At 42.1% G+C, this 20,212-nt stretch overlaps 1 long non-coding RNA gene across 2 annotated transcripts; it reads right to left on the bottom strand.

Moving 5' to 3' along the window:
• Positions 1-1,936: 1,936 nt before the first annotated feature.
• Positions 1,937-14,522, bottom strand: LOC148110063 (uncharacterized). Of its 2 annotated transcripts, XR_015724460.1 has the most exons (3): positions 13,455-14,522; positions 12,288-13,222; positions 1,937-11,073 (listed from the first exon to the last, which is right to left on the bottom strand). It is a non-coding gene; the product is annotated as an uncharacterized LOC148110063 (long non-coding RNA). The 2 variants fall into 2 exon arrangements; XR_015724459.1 differs by having other exon boundaries at positions 12,288-14,522.
• Positions 14,523-20,212: the final 5,690 nt, after the last annotated feature.

Here is a 20,212-nt window from a genome sequence, read left to right as displayed (position 1 = left end):
GATTTTATTTATTTATTGGACAGAGATAGAGACAGCCAGCGAGAGAGGGAACACAAGCAGGGGGAGTGGGAGAGGAAGAAGCAGGCTGATAGCAGAAGAGCCTGATATGGGGCTCGATCCCATAACGCCGGGATCACGCCCTGAGCCGAAGGCAGACGCTTAACCACTGTGCCACCCAGGCGCCCCTGAAGAGTGCTTTTCAACCAAAAGAATGAGTGGTTTGATTAATATAATTTGGCAAAAAAAAAACTTGCAAACCTTAAAAAAAATCATGTCAATTTTAAGCCTTTGGATGCTTAAGAATAAGTTTTTCATTCATTGATATTTAGAAAAATAATGGGACCTTAACGTTAAATTAACAGTGAAAGCACTAGAACTTTTATATGTCAGGAATTTGCTCCCCATTTAGTGTTAACAGCTGGGATTCCATCAAAAGACAGACTCACTTATGTGATTTGTCTTTCAGAGCCAGGTTCTAGTAAGTCTCCAATACTCTGGAGGGGCTACAGACCCCCGTGAATCCTTTTGGGGTGCATCGAAAACTCTTGAGTACATCCCACTGTGGCACTTCATGAAGATTATCTCACTTGAAGATGAGTAGGTTAAAGCAAAGCCTCGTTAACAACCAGCTATGTTTATTCTCTGCTAAATAAACTTTGTCCAACACACCCATTTTTCATCCTTAAGATTCAGATTCCTACTTCCACAAAATTACAGGTTACTACAGATCATCCACCTTTGGAGTTCTCACAATGTTAAAATTTCAAATAACTACAGTCCACTTGTCTAAGAATTTTTTTTCCTCATGTTAATTTTAAAGCAGTTTTGGAACCCAACAATTCTGTCAGCATGGTCAAATTCCCCTCCCCCCCCCCGGGGGGCCTTTTTAAAAAAAAAAAATGTCTTTGCCCTTAATATTAAACTCTAATATGTTTAATTAGGATGGTGTTTACAGATGATCACACGTTTCAAGTTCCAGTCTTGCCCATACTATTTACATGGTTTAAAATATTTGAGAGTTACATCTCAATGTGTCATTTCTGTCATAAGAATTCACACACAGCTGCTTGCTTGTGCCGAATCACTTTAGAAGTCCACTTACCAGTCTAGTCTCTACTGTAATATATTTTAAATAGGGATACGAATAGATAAGGATATTTTAAGGTTACTGTTACTGCTCACTTGAATGCCATTTTTAAATAGGTCTCCCACTTCCGGTCAGAATGCTGTGTAGCTGCCCAGTGTGGTACGTAGAGAAAGGTATTCCTACTGTCAGGTCTGGCTGGTACTGTAGTGTAGCCGTGTGGCGAAATGCCTGGCTAAAGAGGGTTTTTAAAAGATGGAGCGGTTGTCTTGCTACCTGATGTATGTTTTATAGGTTTTGAGTTTGTGAGCAGCATAAAAACAATCATTCCCTAGTTGTTCATTGTGGAACTGAAAGATCTCGTAACATGTATTTTTTAACAAATTTAGATGCAGCCGTCAGTGTTGATCAGGTGTAGTTTTTTCCACATTGGGACTGTGGGGTTCTCCTCATTGCATGAAACCGTAGAGAGTTTTCAGCATTTTGATTTACTGTGTAAATTGAGGGGGCAAAAATCCTTGTTTCTACAAAGCTGAACTGTGTAACAATTTTTGGTAACATATGGCATGACCACTTTGCCATAAAATGTGTTAAATTCTGAGGCATACTTAGGCCATAGCAGGCACTAAGAATTAAAACTCCTATCAGCGGAACAAAAATGAATGGGCAGCAACCTCTGTTTGGAATGGGACCAGTGTACAGTTAACACAATTTAATTTTATACGTTCCTTAAGATTCCATTTTTTAATTGCATCGAGTTTGTGTATAAATTTAAGTCAGTGCTTAAGTCAGTTTAGTCTTAGCCTAAGGAAAGTTTTTTCTTTCACTACATACAAGGTTTGGGGGTGTGTGTTTTGTTTTTTTTTTAACCTTTATAATTTAATCAGTATGCACGTAATATCAGATACCAGCCTGGGTTGGTCCCTTAAAGGCCTTATCAGGGAGTTCAGATTTCGTCTGCATTATTACCAGGTTATTTGTAAGAAATCATTTTGAACAGCTGTAAAACATTTAAAAACCATGGCAGACGCATTGTTGACATGCAGCCATTTGATAATGAGAGTAGAAACCTTAAGTTTTCCCTAATTCTTGCACTGAATTTAAATGATAATATAAAGTTAAATGTGCATTTTAAACAGATTTTATTTTGCATTTATAGCTTAGCATACAAGAAAAGCTATGCTTAGTGTTAGAGGATTGACCAGCAAGATGTATTCCAGATGGAAGGGGTTAGAGAGCAGAAGCACCTTACTGTTGGAGCATGTTGCATCTATTTTAGTGCTGCTGAACAATTCAGTAGTTACTTCTGAACTTTGCTGCAAAGTGCTCTTTAATTAAAGCACATAAAGAAGGATCTCTGCCTAATTGCTTTGTAAATTGAAGCAATGGTATTTTTTATCCTATAGTCTAATTTAAAGTTTTTCCTACGAGTTTATATTGCTGCCTAAACTATCATGTATGTAAACAGAGGGTTTTTTTTTTAAGGGTGAGAGGGAATCGGGGTCCTCTGTGTGCGCGTGTGTGTGACATGTTTGCCTATTGGGTTATTTGGAAGATATGTTAATTCTAAAATGTTCTGTTTTGCCCACAAGTATAAATGTACAACTTGGTATCTGAAAAGTTTAAGTGATTGAATTCAAATTTATAAATGTTTCCCCCCTTCCCCACTTTCATTACGCCACTGTAAGGTGCATGTACAGAAAATACCTCGGAGGTTGACATATAATAAATAAATATTTCATCAATGCTATTTCACACAGAATCTCAAAGCAGTCATTTGTTTTGAGAGTTAAGGGAAAGTTTTTTGGTTTTTTTTAAAAGTCAGTTATAACGAAGAGTGGCTCAATTTGGGGGAGTTTGGAGAGGAAAGACCGTGGAAAGTGCTTTTTAGATGTACACAGAGGTATGGGTGTTGGTTACAGAGGTGAATTTTAACAAGGGAAGTTTTGGGTTTGTTTTTTTCTTAAACTTGCATGTTCTATGGTTAACTATCCAAGAGTGTAACAAGTATTCTAGCTTTTCCCAGTACTAATTATATTGGTTTTAAGACGTCTTCATGATCACAAGATGGCATTTTCCCTTAAGTTGTGAACCAAGAGGGATAGACAATACCACCCAGACAGTGACTTCTGACTTCTTCGACTTGGACAGAATCCCCACTGTCTCATTGAGTTTCTTGTACTGTATGTCTTGCCAAGTGTGAAACCATAATACATAGTTTGTGAAAAATTGAAGGCTACAGATTATTTTGCATGATTAAAGCCCATTAGGGCTACTGAAACTGACATGTTTTTTTAACCTTTCTGGTTAAGTGAAAATTACAATGGCAAACCAGTTCACCATTTACTAGCTTTGTGCAATATTATAACGGTAGAAGCAAAACACTAGCACGTTGTGCTTGGCTTTGAAAGATGGCTTTAACACCGTACATTAAACGGAAGTGTGCACAGTGTATTGTAAATGCCAACTCTTACAAATTTACAATATTTAAATATGCTCCATTAATACTCTAAAGTATTAAAAGTACAAAGAAAAAACTAAGCAGGCATTTATAGCAATACTCTGAAATCTCCAATAATTAATTGTTTTGACTGTTGCCTTTTGCTCTTTAGTGCACCTTTTCTGCGTTGTAATTATTGTATTGCTTTGTATTTTCATGTTTTTTACACTCATGACTTCGGAGTTAAGTACTTGTACAACAGGTATTGCAATCACCTTCTCTTCTTGTACATGCAATGTAACAACATACAGTTTTGGTGCTTAACAATATTCCTTTTTTTCTTTAATAAAAGATATTTATTGAGTTAACTTCATTTTGTTTAAAATAGCATTGGTGGCAGATACTGTCTATTCATTTCAACTAGAAGGAGCACAGCAAGTTGGGAATTTGCTGTAATGTTATGAACAGGCTTCAGAGACCGTCTATCCCTGTATTTCTGCCTCTTCCTGACTACTATTTATAATGAAGTATTTTAACGATTGCCGAATTTATGCTAATAAAAGCCTTATTCATGTTGTCTGTATAGCTATCCACAGAGTTTGGCAATGTTGACTTCCAAAATTTGGAAGGTCTTTAAATGCCTTTCATTTTAGCAAGCCATCTGTGACTATTTAAATTTGAGATTATTGGCTTTACACTTAAACAGAGGACTAGCTTACCCGGAACCCAGCAGATACCCTTACCCGATGCTGACTTGATCCAGCCCCCAGCATACAAGAGGCACACATTTCAGGGCAGGGCCCAGGTGCTGCTCAGTCCCCAAGGAAAGGCTCCAGTTCCATCTCTCCCTGTGCAGTTCAAATTGCTTCTGCTCTCTTAGATAAGTTTTGTTTCTGATTTTTTTACTACTGGGGCTATGTAGTTCCTATGTGAAAAGGTTCACAGTGTAGTAGTAAATAATATGTTTCTTCCTTCCCTTCCTCCTTCCTTCCCCAGAACCATCATTTATAAAATGATGGGCTGAACACAGTGGGATTTGGCACTTTGCTACTTCCAGGATTCTGTATTAAGAAGTGAGGAATTTCTCCCTCGGGAAAAATTTCTTCCATGTATTCCCTCTGCAAATAAATCTGAAACTAGCCAGAAGGCTTTGGTTACTAGATGGCTTTTCCGTGAGAATTCAGAGAATGGATTTAATGAGAGGAGATCTAGCCAAACTGGCAGAGTATCATCTCTAAATTAAACTTAGTTGCATTAATACAACTCTCAACACAGCACTTCAGAAGAATACTAGTACCTATTTTGCCCTCACCCAACCACAGGGTGTGGTTGGCTTAGGATAGCCTCCCTGCGTAACCTCTCTGTTGGACTGGCCGTCTTTACTATCAGGTAAAAACCAAAAACATCTCTTGGAAATCTAGGCCTGATAGAATTGCTCAGTCCTTTACAACTGCCATTCATCCTGACCTTGCTGAATTCCATAAGCCGGATGAAAACCTCATGAATTCTTTGCTACAGGAAGCTGTTCGGGAGTGCTTTCAAATTCTTCGGTGCAAAAATACCAACATTCCATCACATTCTGACAGTTATTGATAGTGAAGTTTGATCTTGTTTCCCAAGCACTCTGTCCGTCTGCCAAGTTACTACATTGATACCCTTTCCACAGAGACCCTAAGACTTCGTTGCTCATCAGAAACTTTGTTCCTTACTGTTAGCATTTTCTCCAGATCGCTCCACTAAGAATCTTGCCCATTGACAAGATCCTCTTGCTTACCAGCTGTGTGCTCTCCTCTTTCTCTGGAGTTGGCAGTCAACTGCCTAACTCTTAACAGGGTGATGACCCATTCGTTCTCCCCAAATTCATACAGGTCTGTCCTCTAATCACAGCCGTCTCTTACTTTCCCTCCTCCTTGCCTCCCTCCATCTACTCTTGGCTGTTGCTGTGAATGACTTTGTGGAGCCAGGCCATTAAGCATCTTTCTGATCTCACGTTTGTCCTTGTCACTGACTTCCAGTGGCCAGCTTTGCAGTACAGTCCGTACAGTCCTAGACTTCCTGCCTCCACACGGGCTAGGGAAAACGTGCACCGATGCACAAGGCTTTCTGTGAGCAGAATGGTCTCTTTTCCAAGCCTTTAGCTCTAGTGTCTCCATTTTACAAGCTCATCTCATGCCTTTCCACCTGCACACGTCTGCCTGAAATGTTTCTCTTGTGTCTACACCATCTAAACTCCATCCATTGAATGTTAATTTGGAAAGCACATGGGCAAACATGACCCTCCCTGTGTGTTCAACTGGAAGTAGGGGAATAAGAAAGTTAAGATGTAAGAGGAATTACAGAATCTGATTTAACCTTGACAATTCTACAAATGTTATTAAATTGTCCGCAGTGCCGGCTACTACACTTGCAGCTTGGTTTAACGCCCCCATCATTCCCCACGGCAACCTCAGCTTCGCTCTTAACCTTCTAAGGTCCAGGTGCTCAGCGTTAATTTTAGACTGTCTTAAAAAGAGCTCATTCTAGGCTATATCTAGACCCGAGTCTCCCGTGTTGAAATGGTGCTAGAGAAGCTCAATAAAAATTGTCAAGAAGTATAAAAGTATCAAAGACAGCAAGATGTAAATTCACATAAAGTCAGTCACAGACTGTAATTACGGTTAGTCACTGGGCTAACAGGGAGTGTAGGTGGAGGGAAACCTGTTCCCCACAGCAGTTTCTGCAGCGGGAGTCCCAGGAACATCTCTAGCCCCACACAATATATGCCGGCACAGTAACCTGTCTCATTCCAGTGATGTCTCCAAGCTGCAGAAGCTGGACTCTTAGCCTCAGCAAATTTTATTTATTAGGGCACGCGCAAGTTGGGGGGGGAGCAGAGGGATCCTCAAGCCGACTTCCCACTGAGCACAGAGCTCAACGCAGGGCTCTGTCCCAGGACCCCTAGATCATGACCTGCGCTGAAATCAAGAGTCGGACACTGAGCCACCCAGGCGCCCCCTCAGCAACTTACTCCTACTCAGATGCTTCTAGAGCTCCAACATCTCAGAGACTGGCCAGTTCAAGTTCTTTCAACCCTCAGTAAATGTCTTGCTATGGCTCCCTGATCAGGAGTCCCTTTATATTGAAATAATATTAAATAATGCCTTAATCTAAATTAACAAATAAAGCCTTAATCAAGTCATTGCAAGTCTATGAATATGGATTTCGAAGAAAAGCCTTCACAGCAATTAAACGCACTGGCCAATTTCTGTCGGAGTAGTTTACTACCGCGAATGATGAGTTATCCCCAAGGGCGCCGAGCACCTTCCATCAACAGACACTTTGTGTACATATGTGATCGATCATGAAAGACTGGCAAACTACAAGAAAGCTTACGCTGTTAGTAATCCTTTTTTAATGGAAAGAACGGAGTGTGGCAGGAATCAATCATATAGTTACTCCTAAAACCTCTTACGAAAGATGGAGAATAACAAGCCCTACTCTGAATTTTTTTAATTTTGCGTGGGGGGGACAGTGTGTGAACATATACTTAAGCTAGAAGAATAAATTAACACCATTAAGTGACTTGGGAGAAGAGTAAGAAGGCAGGCAGAAACAACCACCTGTAGCCATCATGGGCATATTGTGACATAGTCTTATTCAAAATTCTATTATGAGAAAGCCATACTATGGTTTTATGGTGGAAGCAGTCCAGTTGGCAACAACATCCCAGACATGTTGTAGGCCAAAATAATCTTGTTCATGCTTAAAGACCAAAACCTGTGGGATTTTTGAGTAAACGTTCAAGTGTTCTAGTAGTTCGGATCTACTTAAATTATTTGGTCTTCCCTGTAGGCCACTTTGTGACCTACCTCTTTTCAGAAATAGGGTGGCCTACCTGGGCAAGTATATGGGTCAGTTCTACAATTTTTGAAACAATGTTAACTATTGCCTCTTCTGTCAGCACTTCCAAGCACCACCATAAAGTGCAACCATAAGTTTACTGCGACCCAGCACTTGGAAAAAGGTTTTCTAATGCCAACTATAAATTTTTCTGATGTTACCTAAGCTTTGGTATTACATTATGTTGAACCATCAGAAGGCAGCACCTAGACATATTATTACCTCACCAACTCTAGCGATGCATCACTGCCTTTGATACAAGCACGATGAATTTATACTGCAGCTTTAATAGATGAGTGAGATGCAGAAATAAATACATATTTCTAAATATTTCTAGACTTCCTTCATAACTCTTTCCCTAGTTAGTCTCACTCCTTTCCATGGGTTTAAATGACATGTGTTATGATGATTCCCAGTTAGGTTTCTTTGGCCTATACTCTTCTCAACACTAGCTCTGTATGTGTGCAACTGCCTGACGGTCTCTTCATTTGGATGCCCCATGCATATCTCAAACATAACGTCCAAAATGGCGCCTTGGACCCAGTTAGCCCATCTTCCACAGTTCGTCCTGTTCTGCAATTAGGAACCTGTAAGTTCTCCTTGCTGCCTTTCTCACTCTCGTCCTCCACATCCGATTCTCCAACAAGTCCTATGAAGCCTAGCTCCACTTTATATCTGGCATCCTTCCATTGCTTTCTCTGTCCCTTACTACCCTTACCTCTTTAGCAGACAACCTTCATCTCTCAACTAGACTACCGCACTGGCCTCCTAACTGATCCTTCCATTGCCACTCTTGTCTCTTTCCAACTTACTCTCCACCCACAAAGTGGTGAGATCACCTCTCACTCCTGCACAAAATCCTCCGGTTGCTTTCCACTGCACATAGAATGAAATCTCAAGTCTTCTTATGGTCTGCCTACAAGGCTGGATGTGATTTGACCCTTCCTACCAGCCCCATGGCTTACTGAGCTCTAGCCACGTGTATAATCTCTTATCTTAGGACCTACACGAACTGTCCTCTTCCTAGAATTGTTCTCCCTCTCTTTTTTTAGTATGACCAACTTACCTGTCTCCTCAAAGTTCTTATGTTGAAGTCCTAACCCTCAGAATGTGGAGATATACTGACTAGTATCTTTATAAGTGGGATAATTTAGATACGAATGTGCATAGAAGGAAGATAACGTGGGGAGACATAAAGATGGCCATCTACAAGCCGAGGAAGGAGGCCTGGACAGATCCTTCAAGGTACTCAGAAGGAACCAACCCTGCTGATACCCTGATTTTGGACTTCTAGCATCCAAAGACAGAGACAAAAATTTCTTTTGGTTAAGCCCCCCTGTCTGTGGTCCTTTGTTACCGCAGTCCTAGGAAACGAATACATCATCCTTCAGGTTCCCACTGAGGTATCATCTCATGAGGACTTCCCACCCTTCCTTGAGTCAGTCCCACCTTACCCTCCATCAGAGTCCTGCTAAGATAGTTCACCGGTTCCCCCCACATCTGCGAGCACCCCTGCAGTTAGAAGAGCTACGTAACTGGTTCTGACCAATGAAATGGAAGAGGCAATAATAAGCGTCACTTTCAGCCTGACGCAGTGAAAAGTCCATAAAAATTGCTCTGATATTTCTCTTTTCTAGCGGCAGGGAGGTGTCCTACCTACTAGACAGTGGAGCCTCCTTTGAGACTGTGAAGAAGACAAGGATTCCGTCACCACTTCCTTTCGCCATTGCTTCAGAGGTACCAACATCACAGTTAGGCAGGAAAAAGAAACGGTGAAGGATGGAAAGAAAGAAAAAATGACATTGTTTGACAAGTATTACAGTTATGTATGTCGAAAATCCAAAAATACCTATTGAATTAAGAGAGCTTTAGTAAGAATTGCGTGATAACATTCAGTATTTTAGTATCAACAGAATCTCTATATACTAATATCAAACAGGTAGAAGTTAAATTCATAAAAACTATCATTGAGAAGTCAAGGAAAAGAAGACAATGCAGGAGAGAACTGGGCATGAGACCTGAGTAGGCAGTTAACTCCTAGAAGAGGTTCAAACGGCTGATGTGCACACAAGACGGTCTCCCTCATGAGCGGTGAGGAGATCACTACACCAACAAGATACCACTGCACCCTCAAGAATGGGTCAACTTGAAAGACGGACAGTTTCCAGTGTTCTCACGAATTTAGAAAAGAGCTTTCAGACAGCACTAGGAGTGGTGTGCCAGTCGCGCAACCATATTGGAGGCTTGCTAGCCGTCATCTACAGAAGTTGGATCTGTGCTCAGCCTGTGACACTCGGCTAAAATACGCACACTGCGGGCGGGACGCGCACACGAATGCTTAAAGCAGCATCTCCGTCATAGGCAACAAGCAGAATAACCCAAACGTCCATCTACGATGAACGGACAAACTGGTATATTCCTAAAATGCGGGACCGGCATACGGCAAAGCGCTGGAGAACAATAAAAATGGATACAGCTACATAGACTCAGTGTGGACGAATCTCACGGACAAAGTTGAGCAAAGGAGGCCGGAAAGAATACGTGATTCCAGTCATATTAAGTTAAAAAACAAGCAAATCTAAACTATAGTGATATTTGGTAATAAAACTTGAAAAATAAGCAAAGTGATGATTGCCATAAAAAGGAGGATAATGGTCGCATTTGTGTTCTTTGGGGCGGTGAAGCTTCTGTTTCTTGACGGGGTGCGGTTAGGTGGGGCTCTCCTTACAATAATTCAGTGAGCTATACATTTATGTTTATTTTTCTGAGTATTACATTTCAAAATAATAGATTTTTTTAAAATGCTAATATAGAGTTCTTTTATTAGAATTGTAGAAACTGCTTCTAGAATTCGGTTGCCAAAAATTTACCCTGCAAAATAATTTGCATGCTTGCTCTGCAACACAATGAGAACCATATAATCTAACACTTCGCTTTTTTTCATTAGTTGCCAGGAAATCAGAGCAAATTTAGTGCTCCAGTGGAAAAAACTCATCTCAAACTTCTGGTCTATACCGTTCTTTGCTCCTTTTAATTTGCTGTGTGTGTCTGTGTATCTTTGTGTCTGTGTATGTGTGAAATTCTCCTTCCTGATGTTTTAATATTGTGAGTTTCCTTTGAGGACGTAGGCGGGAAGAGCTTTAAAATGTTCATTAAATAAAAAGATGTTGCAGCGTAGCACGGCATAGTGGTTAACAGCAAAGGACTGGAGACATCTGGTAGAGCTGCGTGAATTTGGACAAATTACTTCTCTGTGCTTCCATTTGTTAGTCTAAAATGGAGACAATGTCTACTTTATGTGGTTGTTACATGGATTAAATAGAAGAGTGCCTGGCACATATGTAAATGTTAGCTATTATTATTCTTCTAAAATATAATGCCAAAATTTCTCAGGAAAAAACCACAAAGATTTGAGTAATTTAGAAACAAGAACATCTGAGATTAGAATAGATTGCTCCTGGACAATCTGAAAGGCAGCAATGATCATAGGTATTTCCTTAATTAATAGAACATAATTTCATTTATATGTCAAAATGAATACATAATAGGCAACATTTTATATTAACAATGAAAAAAACCTTACCTTCATGCTTACTTTTTGTAGAGAGAGTTGGGTGCAACTGAAAAAATGCAGAATTTCTATTTTCTGACGTTCTGCAGAAATGCAATCCTAAAGAATCAAAATATCCAAATATATAAAGAACGCCAACAAAGAACTTTCAGTTAAATACAATTGGCTGAAACATGCTTTTATTGCTACTCCCTCCTAAAGCCCTAACATGGCGGTAAAGGAATAAAGAGCAAGGGGAGAAAATGATGGACAAGAAATGTCAGTTTCTGCAAGATGCATGGGAAGTAATGATTTAACAGTGGAGGGAGCTGACCTGACAGTCTGCATGAGTACTGACAAGTTGCCAAGTGCTGAGGGGCCTGGCACCTGGCGGTACTGTGTTCCCTGCAAGTGGGGAGGAGGTGTGAGGGTGCAAAGCAGAGTGGGGAGAAGTCTCCCAACGGAAACAACAGGTCCCCCACCTCCCCGGCCCCTCCTCTCCCCCTCCAAGACACTAGAGGTTCAGTCTCTGGAATAAACAAACCAGAGAAGATCTGGACTCTAAGAACGGGTACGCTAGGAGGACGGGGGGATGGTGAACACTGGAGGGTTAAGTTACAATCTACCTTCGAACCCCCAAGGCCCCTGACTGCTTTCTCCTGCCTGGTTCTGCGATGGGCCGCGGCTGGCCATCCACACCTCCCAGAGGAGTCTGTAAGATCCCACTCTGGAGAAACTAAATGGCCGCAAAGACCGTCCCACATTTATATACAGCAAGGAGGTAATTCTTAGAAAACAGACAAGAGAGGAGGAGAAAAAAACTACTTGTAATGGAAAAAAGGTGAAATACTGCATCTATAAAACAAGAATGTATCGCAATAAAGAGGAATATTCTGAGAACAGTGAATGACACTTAGAAACAAAAAACCATGACAGCTGACATTACAAATTCAATACGAGGGGTGCCTGGATGGCATAGCGGTTAAGCGCCTGCCTTCGGCTCAGGGCGTGATCCCGGCGTTGTGGGATCGAGCCCCACGTCAGGCTCCTCCGCTATGAGCCTGCTTCTTCCTCTCCCACTCCCCTGCTGTGTTCCCTCTCTCGCTGGCTGTCTCTATCTCTAATAAATAAATAAAAAATCTTTAAAAAAAAAAAATTCAATACGAGGTTGAAAAGATACAGGCAAGGGACTCTTCGAGTCAAGTAAAGGACTAAGGAGATGAACAATAGAAAATATAATTCGAGGATTAATTTGGCTAAGCCAGTATCTGATTGTTGCTGGGAGCAGAAGTGGAGAGGAGCAAATCACTTAAAAAACAACACAAGAGACTTACTTCTTTGTTTAACTACAATTTGAGCTGGCTCTTCTTTCATGTACGAGAGAAGGACTCTCAGAGGGTCTTGTGAGGAGCGCGCCAGCCAGACGAGGACTCGGAGGCGCTCCCGGCCCAGGTGACCGGGAGGGTGCTGGTCAGCTTGGGGAGAGCAACTCTGTGGCTTCAGCCCTGCCTGCTCCACGAGTGCAGAAGTCTGAAGAGCAAATGGAAAGTTAGGAAGTGGAGCTAATTGGTGAGGACACAATTTTTTCAGAGTTTTTCAGTGGAAAAGAAGAAATAGCTCTGAGGATTAATGGTGAACTTCTTTAAAGGTAAGAGACACTAGGGGCACCTGGGTGCCTCAGTCAGTTAGGCGTCTGACTCTTGGTTTCAGCTCAGGTCATCTCAGGGTTGTGAGACTAAGCCCCACATCCGGCTCTGCGCTGGGTGTGGAGCCTGTTTGAGACTCTCTCCCTCTCCCTCTGCCCCTCCCCCTGTCCAAAAGAAAGAAAGAGAAAGAGAGAAAGGAAGAAAAGAAAAAAAAAAAAAGGAAAAGAAAGGTAAAGAGACACTACAGCATGCTGGTATGCTAATTAAAAAATAGTAAATAAACGGGGTGCCCGGGTGGCTCAGTTGGTTAAGCATCTAGCTCTTGATCTCAGCTCAAGTCGTGATCTCAGGGTCCTGAGTTCAAGCCCTGCGTTGGGCTTCATGCTGGGTGTGGAGACTACTTTAAAAAAAAAAGTTAAAAAATAGTAAATAAATTGGGGCACCTGAGTGACACAGTCGTTAAGCGTCTGCCTTCGGCTCAGAGCGTGATCCCGGAGTCCTGGGATCGAGTCCCACGTCGGGCTCCTCTGCTGGGAGCCTGCTTCTTCCTCTCCCACTCCCCCTGCTTGTGTTCCCTCTCTCGCTGGCTGTCTCTCTCTCTCCGTCAAACAAATAAATAAAACCTTTTAAAAAAAATAGTAAATAAAAAAATAAGTGACTTGAAATAGCAGTCCTATGCCTCATTCTTAGGTAAGCAAAAGACTACATTTATAACTAATAAATAAAGAGAAAATGGAGGAGAAAATTAATTATACAGTTCAGGTGCCCCAAACACCTTTGACCTCAATGATGGGAATGATTTCAAATCAGAGGACGAGAGGAGGTGAAGCAGAGAATATTCCTTCAAGGACCCACCTCAGCTCTGCATGATTATCTAATGCACGTGAAAAAAGCGGTAGATCTCTTCTGGTCATTACTGGGTTTCCTAGAAAACGTTTCTTTCTGTTCTTCTCTCACAGTGTTCTCAGTGATTTCTTGCATCATTACTACACTGATCTGCACGGTCCACATTCAAGGCCGGTCACCTTCGTATCCACTTGCTCAGCAGGTCATTGTGTCATTTAGCAGGATTTACTACATGCTGATGACGTGTCCTTGTGGACACACAGGTGTCTGCAGTATGAGGGGGTGGAAACAGGTTGCAAAGCAGACAAAGTCTCTGCCCACAGCGCTCAGGAGCTGGAGGTGTGGGCCACGCTGCCCACCATGTCTGAAACACACCAGGTTTTCACTGTAGTCACGACACAGCTGGACAGCCGGGGAAGACACAGAAAGTGGCACAGAAAACAATACTGTTGGGAAGGGTGGGCCTCATTACCTTCGAGCCCTCTGGGAAGTGTTCGTGTGATTATCTAGGAGTCCCCTCATGGAGGCCGGGAATGCTGATGCAGCTTCTTCAGCTTAGGGGGATTCTAACAACCTTAAGTCTTCTTCCTGAAGTTTCCATCTTAGCCATTCTGCCCGATTCTGCCACTTCTATTCTGTGGAATCTGTGTGAAGAACAAAATATGTCACCAGCACAGCAAGCCATTCAAAGGTACAAGACCCCTGCTCCGTTACACAGCTGACACGTCTGTGTCCCCCAAAGCAGTGCCAGCAGCCAGGGCACGGCCGGGACGGCACTGGGACTGTCTGCCGCCCGTTCCCCACTGCTGCCCAGGCACCGGCGGGCAGGACGCGAGAGGAGGAAGCTGGGGACGCTCTGGCCTGGGCCTGCCAAACTGCAGTGTCCAACTAGAGCCGACCTGGACTGTTCCTGGAGCTTCCAGAAAGGTCTAATTGACTCCCTGGCACTGGCTACTTCGTTGGAAAAACCTGATTCAACTTCGAGAGTCTGCTGTTGTAGAGGAAAAAATGAAACAAGACAAAACCAGAGAGGGAGACAAACCATAAGAGACTCTTAATCTTAGGAAACAAACTGAGGGTTCCTGGAGGGGAGGGGGGTGGGGGGATGGGGTCACCGGGGGATGGACCTGGGGACGGTATGTGTTGTGGTGAGTGCTGGGTGTTATATAAGACTGATGAATCTCAGACCTGTACCCCTGAAACAAATAATGCATTATATGGTAATTTTTTAAAAATCTACAAAATAAATACATAAATAAATGAATGAATGAAACTTCACTACCTTTCCAAAAAAAAAAAAAAATCTGCTTTTGTGATGAATTCTCTGTCTATATAAAGTATTTGCTCTTTAAACAGTCACCAAGGGAAAATATATGAAGAGTGGACGGAGCACGAACGACCAAGACGCGTTTCCCAGTCACAGACGATGTTCCTACCCAAGAAACCATTTTATTTTACTTTTATAAATGCAAATAAGAATGGAAATTTAACACAGTCATTTCCACCATGGAACAGGCTGCCAAGTTCACAATAATCATAAATGCCTCTCATTCATTCCCAAGCTGAGGTCTGATCTTTACATTTCCTCACATTAGGTCAGAACTGACATTCTGCCGCCTTTCTTTCAGCTACAATCCAACCATTTTACAGCTTTCATTCTTTACAGTAGCGCAGCGAGCTCCGTGCCTGGGTTCAGGGCCTAGCTCTCGACAGCCAGAGATCTCAAGCTGCACTTGCTCAGCGAGCCCTGAGCCGGCACAACATGAAGCCGAGAGAACTTGGAAGACAGCGGCTAGCCCCTGGCTGCCTTAGCTTGTACAGTCACTTACCTTCTCTGGGCCTACGTTTCCTCCTTCGGGAAGTTGGCCAGGACAGTGTCTGAGGTTCTTTACGAATCTCACATGCTGTGATTCTGTAAGTAGAGCCAACTAAAATAGGTCGCTTCTGGTGGCCTACGAAGGAAGAATGTGGCCTACAGCTTTCTAGTTTCAAAAAAGTAGAACGGAATCTCCCCACATGGACACAGACCACGTTAGGCAGAGTGAAGGAACACTGGCTTTAAGACGCCTGACAGGCTAAGAAGATAGGAGACTGCCCGCCACTAAGCCCTTGCCTTTGTTTCCTGAGCCAGCTACTCTCAGGAATCCACAGAAAGTTGGAAAAAAAGAGAGCAAGGCACAGCCAGCCCGGGACCCTGCTTGGTCCCCAAGGCAGTCCTTTTTCTGGGTTTACCTGAAACCAGAAGATAAAAACTTTCCCTACAAATTCATATCTGCCACCCAGAAATTAAAGGGCTTTTCAGAATGTTTTAAGATTATTAACGCTTTTTTTTGATATCATAGTCCCACAAAACTTATCTGTTGCCCATTAGGTATTTTCTTCAAGCCTTTTTTTTTTTTTTTTTAAGATTTTATTTATTTATTCGACAGAGAGAGAGACAGCCAGCGAGAGAGGGAACACAAGCAGGGGGAGTGGGAAAGGAAGAAGCAGGCTCATAGTGGAAGAGCCTGATGTGGGGCTCGATCCCATAACGCCAGGATCACGCCCTGAGCCAAAGACAGACGCTTAACCGCTGTGCCACCCAGGTGCCCCTATTTTCTTCAAGCCTTAACAGTCAAGAGCTTACAAAAACTTTTCCCTAGTACCTGTGAGAAATGATTTCCCTATAAGTTCTGTCCATTTAAAGCGTACAAGCTGATGAATGTTGGCAGTGGCATATACCCATGAAACTAACATCACAGTCAAAACACGACATTTCCTTCACCACCAAAAGAACCCTTGTACCCTCTGCAGTCCACAGGCCACAACTGAAATGCTTTGTGTCACTATGATAGTTTGCATTCTCTAGAATTTTACGTAAATGGAATCATACACCATGTACTCTTATGTCTGGCTTGTTTCACTCGGCCTACTGAGACTCATTCATGTTGCATGTGCCAGTAGCTTGCTCCTTTTTATTGCTAAATAGTAATGCATTGATTGTATGGATATACTCTATTTTGTTCATTCATTCATCTGTTAATGGGCATGTAGGTTATTTCCAGTTTGGGGCTATTGTGAGGAAATATTCATGTGCAAGTTCAGCAAAGAAAAGCATCAACAACATGAAAAGGTAACCTACAGAATAGGAGAGGATATTTGCAAATGACATATCCTATAATAGATTAATAATCCAAAAAATATAAAGAACTTATGCAACCCAACACCAAAAAAAGCCCCCAAATGATGCATTAAAAATGGGCAAAGGACCTGAATAGACATTTTTCTAGAGAAGATATATAGATGGCTAACAGACACGAAACAAATGCCCAACATCAGTAATTACCAGGGAGATGCAAATGAAAACCACGAGGAGGTATCACCTCACACTTGTCAGAATGGCTAAAACAAAAAACATAAGAATAAGTGTTGACAAGGATGAGGGAAAAAAGGAACGCTTGTGCATTGCTGGTGAGAATATAAGTTGCTGCAGCCACTATGGAAAATAGTATGGAGGTTCCTCAAGAAATTAAAAATAGAAATACCATATGATCCAGTAATTCCACTACGAAGTATTTGTGCAAAGAACACAGCAACACTAATTTGAAAAGGTATATAGAGCCTATGATTACTTCAACATTATTTATAGTGGCCAAGATATGGAAGGGACCCAAGCATCCATTGACAGATGAATGGATAAAGAAGATATGGCACGTATGTACACACACAGACGTACACACAACAGAATATTATGCAGCCATAACAAAGGATGAGATCTAGCCATTTGCAACAACATGGATGGAAATAGAGGGTATTATGCTAAGTGAAATAAGTGAGAGAAAAACAAATACCATATGATTTCACTTAAATGTGCAATCTAAAAAATGAACAAAAAGCAGAAACAAATCCATACACTGATGGTTGCCAGAGGGGAGGGCGGGGTGGGGGGGAGATGGGTGAAATTGATGAGGGGAGGTGGGAGATCCAGGCTTCCAGCTGTGGAATGAGTCACAGGGAGAAGTGGTGCAGCGTAGGGAATATGGTCAATGATGACGTAACTGCGTGGTGACAGAGGGTAGATACACTTGTGGTGAGCAAAGCAGTAATGGATAGATTTGTAGAATCACTGTGTTGTACAACCGAAACTAATGTGACTGTGTGAAGTGTACTTGGATAAAAAAAGCGAATAATATTAGCATAAGAAAGATTCATGTGTAAGTCTTTGTGTGGATATGTTTTTACTTCTCTTGAGTGAATAGCTAGGGGAAGAATGGAACATATGGTAGGTGTATGTTTAAAGGAAGTTCACAAAATTTTGAGACAACAGGAAGTGATTGTCGGGTACACCTTAGCCCTCAGATAAGAGAAACTTTAGAATTTCTTCAGAGGCATTAGTTCTTTTTTAAAAAATTTAAATTTTAGTTTGCATACAGTGCAATGTAGGTTTCTGGAATAGAATTCAGTGATTCATCGCTTACATACAACACCCAGTACTCATCGCAACAAGTGTTAGAAGCACCGATTCTTAACCTGGTCCTTCTTTTTTTTTTTTTTTGAAGATTTTGTTTATTTATTTGAGAGAGAGAGCACAAGTGGGGACAGGGGCAGAGGGAGATGGAGAAGCAGGCTTCCAGCTGAGCAGGGAGCCCGATACGGGACTCGATCCCAGGACCCTGGGATCATGTCCTGAGCCGAAGGCAGATGCTTAACTAACTGAGCCACCCAGGCGCCCCCAAACCAGTCCTTCTCTTAATGTACTGGATATTCTAGAGATGGAAGAATAGGTTGGAACAAATTATAGATCATTTCCCTCATTTGCAGAGGAGGAATGGGGGCCTGGGGAGATAAAGGGACCAGCCAGAAACAGAGCTGTGAGGCATGCTATCGATTTCGGCAGGTCATGAGTGTCAGGAACACTAGATGGCAAACACGAGTGCACAGGGTTCTTCATGGAAGGAAATGTCAAGAAGAGCTGCAGAGCTCTGGGGGCTGGCTCACATTGTTTTGCTTATGGACTGTCAGAAATGACCTAGTCATTATTTACACTGGATGACATATTTTCTCCACCTAGAATCTAGTGGGGAAAAATAGTGTTTAGCATAAGCTTCTGACAAAACCCCTGAAGTGAGGCGCCTGGGTGGCTCAGTCCGTTAAACATCTGCCTTTGGCTGGGGTCGTGATCCTGGCGTCCAGGGATCAAACCTGGAGTTGGGCTCCCTGCTCAGTGGGCAGTCTGCTTCTCCCTCTCTCTGCTCTTCCCCCAACAGTTCTCTCTCGCTCACTCTCTCTCAAATAAAATTATTTTAAAAAAATGAAATCTTAAAAAAACAAAACCAAAAAACCTTGAAGTCCCTGGGACTTAACAGCTACTTCTCCTGGGACCAACACTGCCCACTCAAAGGGCCAGTCTCTTTGGAAGAGGAGCAAATCAGCACCTCTGTGGGCACAATCTCACACTTCGGCCAAATGCAAAACTACTAGTAATTAACTTTGAATTCATTCATGAATCCAGTGTGGAAATATTTGTTCCCTTTTTCATTCTTGTTTGCAATAAAAGTGGAATAAAATCATTAACTGACCACATCTCTTCCTTAATCCCAAACATAAGCTCAACAAAATTCTAATTAAAAAATCAACTCATGTTTGCTTTTTATTGTCAATACTATTATGCACGATTCTTAGAAGGATATTTATAAAATCATCTCCAGCAGTAACAGCCCATCTTATTTTGGATGGGACACTACTAGACGCAGGACATCGCAAGTGTTGCATCACCTAGGTCTGAAACCACATATCTAAAGGGAAAACGTCACTAGAAAGAACTTGACCATAACCCAACAATAAATAAAATTATTTTTATTCCTCTCAGAAAAAAACAACTTGAGAAGAGAATTTGTTATATGAAAAGAATATATTGGTCAAGTGTTTCTTGGTGTGACTGTTTTTCAGAAAGTGAAAAGAATTGGAATGAAATTTTAAAATTCTTTGAGCCAAATACTAATGAGGAAGAAATAAAAGCTTATTGCAAACGTTATCTTTATCACATTTACAGATTTGTCAGTTTTCTCAAAGGAAGCCTAGGCTATTCAGAGAACACAACAGTCTCACCATTACTGCTGTTGGTTTTACAGCCTGAAGATTAAGAGGACTCTCTGAAGCAGTTCTGGGGTTTTCCTACCTGCTCCATACGTGTTCTGGCCCTGAGGTTACACTGCTAGCTCCCAGTCCTGAGACAGGATGGAGCCAAAATCTTCATTTTGAAATCTGTGGATCCTGGCAAAGCCAAAGTGGAAGGGAGTTCTTTCCTAGAGAATGCGTGTGGGGAAGGCTAAGAAGGTTCTCTAGATGGAGGAATGAGGGTGTGTCATCACCGTTATCACTAATGACCCCTCTTTATTTGAGCCAATTCTAGCAAATCCTGGGACTCTTTCCAGAGACAGGATTGGGAGTACTCCGTAATGGGAGTACCAAGTACTTTCATAACTGCCAACACTTTTAGCTTCCAGAACCCCAGGGTCTGGTTTTCTAAAAGCTCTCCCTGAGGTTCCTGCGTCCACGTGAGGTAGTCTGCCTCGGCACAGCAGGCGATGGTACTCCGAACGTGGTTCGATGACTACATGCAACTTTCTCGCAGGTATTTCCCCCACTACGTGTGAAGTAGGCATCTCAGGAGTCAGAGGTGGGACTGCCGCACGGACTCTAGCTCTAGCTCTTTTTCTTTCATCCCCAAAGTTACAGCGCAGTCTTGGGACCAGAGAGTTAGCCAGACAACAGAAACGAATGCATGA

This window comes from Ursus americanus, chromosome 5 (genome assembly GCF_024610735.1).
Source record: "Ursus americanus isolate L20-20 chromosome 5, mUrsAme1.1.p, whole genome shotgun sequence".
Classification (NCBI taxonomy): Eukaryota; Metazoa; Chordata; class Mammalia; order Carnivora; family Ursidae; genus Ursus; species Ursus americanus.
This window is presented reverse-complemented; position numbering and strand designations above follow the sequence as displayed.